We start from the raw sequence: 12,890 nt of genomic DNA, 5'->3' as shown, positions 1-12,890 counted from the left end.
GGTTGTCCTGGACTTGCTTTGTAGACCAGGCTGGCCTCGAACTCACGGAGATCCTCCTGCCTCTGCCTTCCAAGGTGCTGGGATTACCACTGTGCCTGGTTGCTTCTATTGTTTTATGGAGGCTGGATCTTACACAGTTCAGGCTAGTCATGAGCTCTTTTTGTAATTGAGGGCATAACCTTGAACTCCTGATCCTCCAGCCTTCATCTCCCCTGTGTGGAGATTATAGGCATGCACCACCACACCTGGCCCACAGTGAGAATTAACTGCTCAGATTTCCCCAGTTCTTTTCAGAAATCATGAGTGATAAATCATTTGAAAACCATGGGAAAGGATAAAACTGAGTCAGCTTCAATTTTCCCAGATAGCAGAAAGAGTTATACTCATTAATTAAATATTCCAAGACTTCAAAGCAGACTTCAGAGAAATGAGGGGTGAGTGCCGCATAGCCACTGTGTTCACAGGGCTCTGTAAACCTCAATTAATTAGTGTTTATACCCCACCATGAGGTCATTGCATAACAGCAGATAATAATAATTACATGTTATTATCACACAAAATGCACCATTACGTTGAAACGCTCATGAGAATTGTTAAAATTAAAAACTGCCATCTGGCCAAGCCCATAAAATTTATTTGTTTGTTTGTTTATTTATTTATAGAACTTCGTATTGCTCCTCTAATCCGAGTCCCAGAAGTGATTTAAAGTTGGCTAAGTGCCATGAAAAGTAGGAGTGTTTTGTTTTGCTTTGCTTTATTCTTTGGTGTCTGGGGAAGGGGCCTTCGAAGAGATTTGGGGCACACTCAATAGGAACACAGCACTCTTTCGCTGTGGCTCACAGGATCCTAACTGAAGCTGGACCCTTCTTGTAAAACTAGTTATTAACACAGCAACTGCTGCAGCGGAGGAGCTTCCTCGCTCTGTCTTCAGCTGCATCTCATATGGCAGTTTTTATAAAATTAAATACAATCACTTATCTCTGAGTGGCATCATACAATGGACAGGCATGATACAGGTCACACACACACACATCTGCTCCAATCTCTCTCTCCCCACGGAGTCCAGTTAGTGCTACCCATACGAGCACGGGTGTGGGTTCACCCACTAAAGCATAGGCAACCTACCAGTGATCAACCTCCCAAAGAAAGCTGACTCTCCTCCCAACAGCCATCCGTCATAGACAGCTCTTATGCACAACTGAGGCACCCTAAGCCCTTTCCCCAAACATGCTGCAGTTTTGCTTTGCTTGATCATATATGGGTCCTCTGTAGGTAACCACAGCTGCTATGAGTTCGTGAGGACAATGGCCAGGTCGTGTCTGGTTCAAAAGACAACATTTTCCAGTGCTTTTCCCCATTCCTCTTATATTTTCTCATTCGCTCACATATTTTCTGCCCTCCTCTTATGTGACGCCCCCAATCCCCGTGTGGGAAGGAAGAGCTGGTTGATATGGATGCCCCTTTTCGTGTTGAGCACAAAATCACTTATTCTCAGTGCTGTGGCCAGTTATGATCATCTATATTAAATGATATGCACAGCTGTTGTTTTGTTTTTAGGACAGGATCTCTCACATAGCCCAGGCCGGCCTTGAACTCCCGATTCTCCTGTCTTTCTCCTTACCAAAAGTAGAGATTACAGGTACTTGTCACTGTACTTGCCTCCTCTCAATAAATTATTTTTAATTGTTTGGGAAGATTAAAAAAAATTGTTACCAAACAGATAAAGTTTCAAGAGCATAAGAAAGTGTATTTTAACTGTCCTTAATAACTTTCGTGAAGAGATATGAAGGAGTTGCTGTTGGATATCTTACTGAATGCTTGGAACTCGTGGCTTGAGAATCTATAAACAAAGGTGACTCAAGAAGGAGGCAGACAGCTGTGGTCAGGAACTCTGACTGCTGCGTTCCCCTAGGCTCTTCCAGACCCAGGACTTTTGGGAATTTGTCAAGCAATACCTAGATTCCTGACTGACTAGCATGGCTTTAGGCAGTATGTCACTTTCCAGCTGTAACAGAAAACAAATGAGAACACAAGGATGAAATAATGAGCTTTTAGGGCTGTTTAGCAGGTAGAGGCACCTCCTTGGTATGCCTTATGACCTGAGTTTGAGCCCCAGGACCCACAAGGAGAGAATGAGTCCCCTAAGTCACTCTGTGGCCTATTTAAAAAGTATTTAAATCTCTCAATGCTCTTACCCACTTTCTCCTCTAGCAGATTTAGGGTGTCTAGTCTAATGTTGAGATCTTTGATCTCCTTGGATTTGAGTTTTGTGCAGGGCGATAAATATGGATCTGTTTGCATTTTTCTACATGTAGACATCCAGTTACATCAGCACCATTTGTTAAAGATGCTGTCTTTTTTTTCCCCTATTGTATGAATTTGGCTTCTTTCTCAAAAATCAGGTGTGCATAGGTGTGTGGGTTTATTTCTGGGTCTTCAATTAACCAGCCTATTTCTATGCCAGTACGATGCAGTATTTATTACTATTTCTCTTTACTATAGCTTGAGATCATCACCCACAAAAAACCTCAATCCAAAACTTACCCTAACAACAAGACCTGCAGGGAGAAAAATAGAACAGATAGAGCAGAGAATGAGGGAATGCCCAACCAATGCAGGGCCTAACCCTAAGACCCACCCCATGGAAGAAAGCCAACCCCTATCACTATCAAGGATACTCTGCTATGCTTGCAGACAGGAACCTACCAGAGCTGTCCTCTTAGAGGCTCCACCCAGCAATAGCTTGAAACAGATACTGAGTCTCACAGACAAACATTGGGCAAAACATAGGGAGTCTACTGGAAAAGGGGGAGGGGAGGATAAATGGACCTAGCTCTACAAGATAAATGTGACAAAAGCTCTACAAAAAGACCATCAGAGCCAGTCAACCAGGGCCCGGAGGGGCCTATAGAGTCTGAAGCATCAAACAAGGACAATGCATAGTTTGGACCTGGGTCCTCTACTTATAAGTAGCCGATGAACATCTTAGGCTTCTTGTGAGCCCATTAGTTAGGGGAGTGAGGGATATCTCTGACACAGACTATATTGCTTCCTTTTTGATCACTTCTCCCTGATGGGACTGTCTTACCAGGCCATAGGGGAGTGAGACAAACTCAGTCATCATGTGGATAGATGAACTGGGGCATCTGGGTAGGGGTGTTCCCCTATTCTGAGGAAGGGGGATGCCAGAGGAACGGTGGGACTTGAAGGAGAGAAGAGAAGGGCTTGTGACCAATTAAATTAATTAATTAAATTGAATTAATTAATAAAGACATGGAAAAAATCTGTCAATGTTGGGTTTTCATCCTTGTAGAGGAGCAGAAGCATACCTACTCTGGCTGGAATACAGACATGCCTTTAATCCCAGGAGACAGAGGCAAGCAGATCTCTGAGTTCAAGGTCAGTTTGGTATAAAGTTTCAGGTAAAGAAAAGCTTAGGTTGAGGTGTGGTGGTACATGCCTTTAATCCCAGCACTCAGGAGACAGAGGCATTGCTGATCTCTGAGTTCTAGGCAGTGTTGTTCAGGCAGTTCAGTTGAAAGTGAGTTGAGAAGCAGTACAGTGGAGTTCAGTTTGTGAAATTCAGAGGCAATTTTTATGGGGAGAGTGTTACAGAGAGAGGGTGAAGAAAGAACAGGTAGACACAAGTGAGGACAAAATAAGCCAGAGAATGAGAAGGAGGCAGAAGATTAGGACAGATTCCTAGAGTTAGTTTGAAGCCAAGCCAAGCAACTCATTGAGAAGTGAGAGAAGCCAGATTGAATGAGTCACCCTTGGAGAGGAGTTTGAGCCAGAACAGCTGAGTTGAACCAGCCAGCCAGAGTTAGGAAAGAGCTAGAAAGGGTGAGCTTATTCAGTAGTAAATCTCAGAGGCTGAAAATATTCTAGGTCTAGATTAGATTGTATGGAGGCTAGAAGCTTCCATGACTAGGCCTAGGTAAGGAGATGGAGGTGGACATGACAATTAAGTCAGTCAAATAAAAGTTGGTTTTACACATCCTTCTGATCTCGAAAGCAAAAACTGACCACAGATCCACATCTACAGGCTAATAAGCAGTAAGACAGTGCAGAAATATTTTAGAAAGGCTAATGATGGATAAAATAACCCAAGTTAGTATAAAATATTTACTGTTTATTTAAAGTCATTATATTCAGAGTCTATGAAATGTTTAGATCAGTATGTTTTTATTTATCATGCATTATTATCTATAAAGTTATAGACAGAATATATGGGATCAGCATGTTTCCATAACCACATTCTGAAAACAGCATGTAGTTATTTCACACACTGACAGCATATTTTAATTTTCATAGGACTATTTTCTCTAACACCAAAACCATTATCCCATCTTTACCATAAAAAGAGCCATGAGACTATTTTAAGCACTAAGATACCATTTTGCAATGCTTCTTAATTTTGTGGCTGAGATGTTTCTATTTTTTATGGACTATTTCTAAGTTATGACTCTTTTTAAAAAAAATCAGACCCCAAGACACATGATATGGGAATTTGTCTCCATGAATCTGTGCTTTCAATTCCTCTTGGCTTGTTTATTTTAGTGGTCTGCCACAATCCCTAACTTCTTCTTAGATCAGCATGTTAAACCCTCTTTGGGAATTGCATCTTTATCACGGAGTATTTCCATCCAGTATGAAGTTGAGATGCTTGTCTGTCCTTTTCTCCTTACAAAGATTTATTTTATTATTTGTGTGTGTGTGTGTGTGTGTGTGTATGTTTACCCTTGAAGGCCAGAAGAGAGCAACAGATCCCTTAGCCTGGAGCTACAGACAGTTCTGAGCTGCTCCATGTGAGTGCTGGGAACTAAATCCAGGTCCTCTGCAAGAACAACACATGCTCTTAACCACTGAGCCATATCTCCAGCCACTTCACAAAACTTTTGTTCATGACTTTTTTCTTTTTATTTTTTAACTTCTGAACAAATCTCTTTTTGTTTGAGATAGTTTGATGCTTCTGAAATGTGTTAGCAAGTAAATCAACAAAAGGGATGGTGAAATTGTATAATAGTCAAGGTTTTAACCCGGAAAGGTTAGACATCAGCTGATTTCTATATTCTGAGTGTTAGTAATTGTTAGTAATTGCCTGTAATCCTTGCTACTAAGGAGGCTGAGGCACACTGAGTTGTTTTGTCAGTTTCCCTGTTGCTGTAATAAAATATCCTGACAAAGCAACTTAGGAAACTAAGGGTTACTATTGGCTCCCAGATGCAAGGCAGCAAAGCCAAGGTGCAGGAGCTTGAAGAAGCAGCTGGTCACATGTCAACCACAGTCTGGAGGAAAAGAGGTGAATGGCCCCTCTCTGCTTGGTTTCCGTGCAACCTGGGATCCAGGCCCAGGGAAGAGAACTATTCACTGGTGCTGGTCCTTCCACCTCAAAGAACCTGCTCAGGGTCTTATTTCAGAGGTCCCCGGAGGCGTCTGTCTTATGGGATTTATTTCTGTCTATATTTATTTATGGATTTTTTGTTTTGTTTTTTGTTTTTTGTTTTTGTTTTGTTTTGTTCTTTGAGACAGGGTTTCTCTGTGTAGCCTTGGCTGTCCTGGACTCACTCTGTAGATCAGACTGGCTTCAAACTCACAGAGATCCACCTGCCTCTGCCTCCCAAGTGCTGGGATTTCAGGCCACTACCACACAGCTATCTTCTGTGCTTTACGATCCCTACAAGTTGACAGTAAATACTGCCATAATACCTATCTTAAATGTTCAGAAGGACCAGGCAGAGGCTCAGTGGTAGAGCACTTGCCTAGCATTCCTAAGGTCTCAGGTTCACTCTTTAGCCCCAAACACACCTTTCTGTTCCCATAGATTCCATTTTGTTTTAAGAGTAAAAATTAGGAGGGCATGCCCAGAGTTCCACTAGGTGTTCCTGGAACTCCTTCTTTTCCTGTATTTTTCCTCTCAGGCCACTTTCCCTGACACTAGCCCACATGAAACTACCCTTTTAAAGAAACTGCTTTCTTTCCCTTGGTCCTCCGTGCTACCCTGCAATATGGCTCATCCCCCTTTCCCCCCTGTCATTCTGACCCAATTCTCCCTGCCATCTCATCTGGATATCCTAGAAAAATATTTTTTTAAACGTTCATCAGTTATTTCTCTCTCTCTCTTCCTTCCTTCCTTCCTTCCTTCCTTCCTTCCTTCCTTCCTTCCTTCCTTCCTGCCTTCCTTCCTGCCTTCCTTCCTTTCTTTCAGCTGTTTCGAAACAATAGCTCTCTGTGTAGCCCTGGCTGTCTTTTGTACATTATTTGTAACTGGAAAAAAATATGTTGCAGATTTTTTTTCATGTATTCATATTGGAATTTTGTTTTTCAATGCTAGCATTGAAGATATTTAAGGAAATGCTTTCTCATTGTTTGCAACTACTTGCAAAATATTTCAGATTTCTTTTTAGGTCATAAAATGAACCAAATTGTTTTTACTTTAAAAAGTAAATTGAGATGCCTATCTATATATCCCTTCTTTTCAGAAAAAGAAAATAAAACATTTGGAGGCTTTCATGGTTCCCTGGGCAGCCGTGCCTACGTAGTGAGGATGACCTTGAACTATTAATCCTCCAGCCTCCACCTCCCAGGTGCTGAGATTATAGCTGGGTGCTACCACACCTAGTAAGAATAAACTCTTGAAGTATCTAGTGTGGGCCATTGACATGGCTCAGGAGTTAAGGGTGACTGCTTCCAAGCACAATGACCCGAATTTGATGAAAGGATAAAATAGATTCCTGGAAGCTGTCCTCTGACCTTCACTGTGTACCCCAACACATACACAAACATAAAATAAATGTTTTATTTATAATTTAAAACACATACACAGACACAAAAAGAAGAGGGGTAGGGAGGGAGAGCAAGCCAGGTGTGATGTTGCACGCTTTTAATCCTAGCAGTCAGGAGGCAGAGGCAGGTGGATCGTGATGACATCTTTGTGAGTTTGAGGCCAGCCTGGTTTACAAAGCAAGTTCCAGGACAGCCAAAGTGGTCATACAGAGAAAAAAACAAATAGAACAAAACAGAAACTAAAACTAAAGAAGCTAATGTGCTCTCCAACTTAAATAGCAACAATGACAACAAAACTCAGAAGAGTTAGTTTAGCTCCTTACTAGCCGTCCTGTCAATTTTGGCAAATCGATCTCTGAGAGCCTGTAAAAGTGGACAACAATATTCCTGGTGCTTCTTCTGATAGCAGTGGGCATGTCACTGTCAAGTCTTCAGCAATCCCTTTTCCTTACAGAAGGTGCAGCTCCCTGCCCGCTACTTCAGCTCTGCTGCAGTGGTTGACTCTGACCCCAAGACATATATGGGAAGTCAGAACGCACAGTGAATCTGTCTCTTTGCTGAGATACTGGCCTCCACACATGCAGACTCACACACACACCTTACACCCATCATTTGGCTATGTTGTCTGCCACAACATTGCTCCCGTTCATATACTGTGTGAACTGTGTTGCTCTTCAAAGTGAACATTCAAGGAACAGGTTGCTATGACATTTTGCATTTTCGTTTCTTGTATGATGATGGCTTATTCCCAATCCACCACCTTTCCTCTGCCAGTATTAAACTGGATTGCTACCTTAAAAGGCAAGAGATAGTGACTGTTTGTCGCTGCTGGAATGGAATAAACAAGCAGCTGTGGTTAGTGCGTAGGCATTTGGGATGTTCAGAACACGCATTGTTTGGAGATTTAGAGGACAGAAGTCCGCTTAGGACTCAGCACATAGGTGCAGTGAAAACCTCAAGGGTAGATGGAAGGAGGAGGCCTGGCTCGACTCCTTCAGTGTGAGACAAGGCAACAAGAGCAGACTGAATTGCTCCCACTCTGATGTGTGGGTGGACAGTTTTCTTACACACCGGAAAATAAATAGGAGAAATCTGTTTTTAGTCTGTGTACATTCCTCTTTGCCAAACGGAGAAGGCTCCGTCATGTTGCTGGAAGTCAAGGTCGGCCTTTAATCTTCCTGTGTAGCCGAGAATGACCTAAAACTCCTGATCCTCCTGCCTTGTCCCTGAGTGCTGGAATAACAGGTGTGTGGTACCATACCCATACCCAACTAAGAATGTTAGTTTTGATGAGTCGGAAGTAGTGAGTGTGTGGGACAAGGAGAGAGAGCGAGCTGACAGTGCTCCCAAGCAGAGCAGTTGACCGTGGGTGGTCAAGCTGTAAAGGGAATCAAAGAGAAATGTGTGTACTGGGATGGCTGGAAGAGGAGGCTTTAAAACCTCACATTTGAGACTGGAAAGATGGCTCAGCAGTTAAGAGCACTGGCTGCTCTTCCAGAGGACCTGGGTTTGAGGCCCAGCACCTGAAGGGTGGCTCACAACCATCTGTGTTGCCAGTTCCAGGAAATCTGATATCTTCTTTTGGCCTAGATGGACACAGCAGACCTCACAGTTGGGCTCAGGATTATCTATCTATTGTCCTAATGATTAAAGAATTCTACATTTGTTTTACTGGTCTTTGTTGGGATCAGATCAGCTGATTGTGTGTGTGCGTGTGTCTGTGTGTAGCACTCCATGAAGCCAGGGGACACAAGACAAAGCTAGAGGAGACAATGTTATTGGGGATGACTGGGGAGACTTCTGAAAGGATCAGGAATATAAGGTTTCAAAGGTGATGTTTTTTTCCTTGTGTGCGGATGATTACTCATAAGAGCATCATGGTTGTAGCATTGCGCACCTGTCCTCTCAGCACTGAGGAGGCATGGGCAGAAGATGCATAATGAGAAGAGACTGGGCTATATGGAACAAAATGAAACAGAAGCTCTGGATGAGTTTGGAGCGCAACTAGAGAGTAAAACAGAAACTCTGTAGAAGCCAGAAGAGAAATCCTCTTCATTGAGTGCTTATTTTAGTTTAAGCAGAGAAATACTGGATTGAATCTGGGCCATGAATGATTTATCCTCTCAACCTACTGAGCTGTACAAGTTACTATGGCCTGTAGGCTCATGAAAGTGTCGTTCTAGTAGTGAAATGTAAACAACTAAGAACAAGAAATTAAAAAAAAGTCTGTATCTGTACTTCTGCATCTTGTCTTTGTTCTATAAAGCCATTCTGTCAATTTGCACACTCTCCAGTCTTATGTAGGGAATAGATGGAGCAGACATTACAAATGCTTATGGCTCTTGCAGAAAATCCAGGCTCACTTCCTAGCACCCACATCAGCTGCTCCCAGTCACCGTGTGTAACTCTGGTTCCAGAGACTCTGATGCCCTTCTCTGGCCTTTGGGTATGTGTTCACACTGTGCACATAAGCACATGCCCCTACACACATTTGCACAAACATAACTAGCTATAGTTACATTAGATAAAGAAATATCTATAGTTATGTTCATACTTAAGGGACAGAATTGGACCAGACATGTTTACTCTCTGTCACTCTTTATCCCAGTCCCAGTAGGTGACTCAGCTCTGTATTGTGTCATATGCTAGTAACTCATTTGAGAAGGGAATTTGCATGTGATATATAGGCCAGAAAAGTAGTCTCATAAATAAAACCAAATGTTAACTATTTAAAACTTTGTCCTTTTTTTCTAAGTAAACTAAACTAACACACACTCCCTCTCTCTTACAGTCCCAGGGAAGGGAGTAATTGAAACCAAAGTGAATGAATGACGGGGCTGGGTGTGGTGTCACGTGTCAGAGTTTAGCAGGTAGAGGCAGAAGAATCAGGAGTCCAGCCTCATCCTAGGCTACATGATGTGTGTGAAGCTAGCCCACACTTCATGAAAACACGCTTTAAAATAAACAGACAAAAAGACCCGGTAAATCCAGAACTGGGGAGTTGACTCTTTGAGATTCTGTGTGCTTCGGAACTTGCCCTGTGTGGTGAAAACCGAATGCCAGCCACTATCTCAGCTCATCCCTAAACTGTAGCCATTCTTTGGATGGAGGTTCCAGTAACAATTTCCCATCTTTCCATCCTATTTTTAGTTCTGATGAGGCATCAACCAAAATGTAATCACCAGGTTTCTTTTGCCTTATTTGAAAATGCTCTATGATTCAACCTCAACAACATTCTGGAAAGTGAGGTAAAATACATTTTGCAGCAGATTCCTTGGGGACAAGTAAGGCCTTTGACATGTAACACTGGAATTGAAATACACAAAGAGGATCATTAGAATTACTGTATACTCTTAATTGTGTAGGGCACCCACTGTGATAGGGGATATAGTTCTTTCTGAGCTGGGAAGTACAAACCAAATTTTACTCCTGTTTTTTCTTTTAGGAAATGTTTGCTGAGCCTGTCTGATAGGTGAAGCATTTACGAACAGGATGATGCCTTTGTCTTTTACTTAAAAGCGATAGTCAATGAAGTAAGCAAACACATGGGTTCGAATGCATAGCATTATAGATGAGTATGGTGGCACACGCTTTTAATCCCAGCACTCTGGTGCCGGGGCCAGAGATCTCTGCATTTGAGTGCAAACTGGTGTACATAGCGAATTCCAGGCCAGCCAGGACTCCATAGCAAGACTTTATCTGAAAATGAAAGATTGAACTTTTGCTAAATCTATATTCATTTGGCAAGTTGTGGTATCATTTGAACTTTATCTGTAACGAGTATGTCATTGAAAATATTGTACAGGGGCTGGAGAGATCTCTTCCAGAGGACGCTAATTCAGTTCCCAGCACCCACAATGAAGGCTCACAAATTCCTGTAATTCCTGTAATTCCTGTAATTCCATGGTATCTGATCTCCTCTTCTAGCCTCGAGGGGCACCTGCATTCATATGCATGCAAGCAAGCAAACGCACACACACACACACACACACACACACACACACACACACATGAATGCACACACACACACGAATGTGTGTGCACACAGGCACCATTAAAAAGGTGAATAAAAATGTGCCTGCCACTCTTCTTCATTAGCCAATAACAATGAGAAGACTTTTGAGGGAGCACCCCAAAGACAGCCAGCCACCCTTGTAACCCTTCCTTCCTTGAAGTGTGCTTCACAGAGCAGCGGGACCATCATCAGTCAGGACCCAGTGGATTCTCCTGGGCAATATAGCAGGACTTGCTGAGTAGATGGGGCTATGGACCAAGCTCTCCAGAAGATCCTTCTATATCCTCTAGCATCACACTTGTGTTGATGACTCACAACATGCTCTTATGACTTTTAAAGACAATCCCCAAAGTTGGAACACAGAAGAGAAAGTTTCTTGTTTTGTTTTTTGTTTGTTTCAGCCCAGGCTGATATTGAGCTATCAACCTGAAACTGCCCAGGAACTCCTGGTCTTCATTGCATTTCCCTCCCAAGACCTGGATTTACAGACATGTATCTCCCAACCCAGATGGGAAACTCTTGAGACCTCTTGACCAGCTTAAAGATTCCTCTTACCAGCCCACAAAGGGCCTTTCAAACAAGGAAGCTTAACTGCAGCATAACTTGAGACAAAAACGTTGAGACACTTAACAGGGTTGGAGAGATAACAGCCAACGGGTTGACACACCTCTGAGTTTGGACTCCATTCATCAATCAGTGAGACCACTGAAGGATTTCAAGCCCAGAAAATGAGACTTGCTTTTTCAGAAAAGTAAGTCTATCTTCAAACATGGATTAAAAGAATGGTTCACAGGAGCTATGGACTCAAGCCAAGGACTTATTTTCACTTCCCAAGCACCAAGGGCCAACCTGTTGCTGACGCCAGGGCAAGAAGGAAAGAAAGCTGACCCTGAAGACGCCAAGGTAGCTGGAATGTCAAGTTCGTTCTTCACCCAAATAAGAAGGCAATAGGGGAAAAGGAGAATGCAATTAGAAGAGCAGGTTAAATAAATGCTTCTGGAATGTCCACTGTGTAGGCAGCTGCTAGGAGCTTGGAGAAACATATCTGGGCCTAGGAAAGGCAGCTTCCAGAAGAATCGTTGGGAAGTGCCAGTTCTGAAGGATGATTTTAAGTTATCATCATTTAGTCTACACACTTAAATGGATGGTTAGTATTTGTGAAAGGCTTACTTACCTATTTTCTTTGAGATGGGGTCTTAGTATAAAATCAAGCTGTCCTAAAATAAGCAATGCTTCATATGCATGATTGTGTGTATATGCATGTTTACATATGTGTGGTTGCTCATGCAGATGATATTTCAATCATCTGTATTGATTGAATACAACATCTGTTGGCATCAGTAATCTTTTTTGCTGTCTGCTTGCTCAGTGAAGAAGGGTTCCTGCTGAACCTGGAGCTAGCCACAAGGGACAGTCTTCTCCTTCTCTCCCTCTCTTCGTGCTTTAGGATTCCTTGTCTCTGTTGCTCATTCACAGGGATTGCAGGCAGCCATGCTCACTTAGCTCTTGTTTGGTTCGGGGGCTGAACTCTGATTCATGCTTTCTTGGCAAGTGTTTTATCCACTGAACATTTAGCTGGCCTAGTACTGTTTAATATTAACACACTTGGTCTTCTTTCAGAAAACACTAGTGGATCGGTTTCCTTCTTCATGTAATTCCTTAGCCACATCTCAGTTTCTGGAACAGCACAAAAAACTATTAGCAGGAAACAAATCTCAACAATACTCATGTGGCAGGACTTTGGTTTGCAAGGGGAAGCAGGTGGCTCACTCTTTTTGTTGTCATTGCTGTTGAAACAGAGTCTTTCTACATAGCCCTGGCTGTGCTGGAATTCACTATGTGGACCAAGCCAAACTCAGATTCACAGAGCTCTTCCTACCTCTGTCTCCCAAGTGCTGAGACTAAAGGTGCACACCACCACACCACAAACTAAAGGTGCTAGTTCGTTCATCCTAAACTACTGTGAATGTCCAGGAGACAAGCAGCAGTGAAAGGACAACCTGGATACTTCCCCACCCTCACTTCCCTCTCCTCTTCCTCGCCCTCCTCTGTCTTTTCTTCTTTCCCCCACTTCTCTCTCTCTCTTACC

This window comes from Psammomys obesus, unplaced genomic scaffold, assembly GCF_907164565.1.
Source record: "Psammomys obesus unplaced genomic scaffold, mPsaObe1.curated_primary_1811, whole genome shotgun sequence".
NCBI lineage: Eukaryota > Metazoa > Chordata > Mammalia > Rodentia > Muridae > Psammomys > Psammomys obesus.
This window is presented reverse-complemented; position numbering follows the sequence as displayed.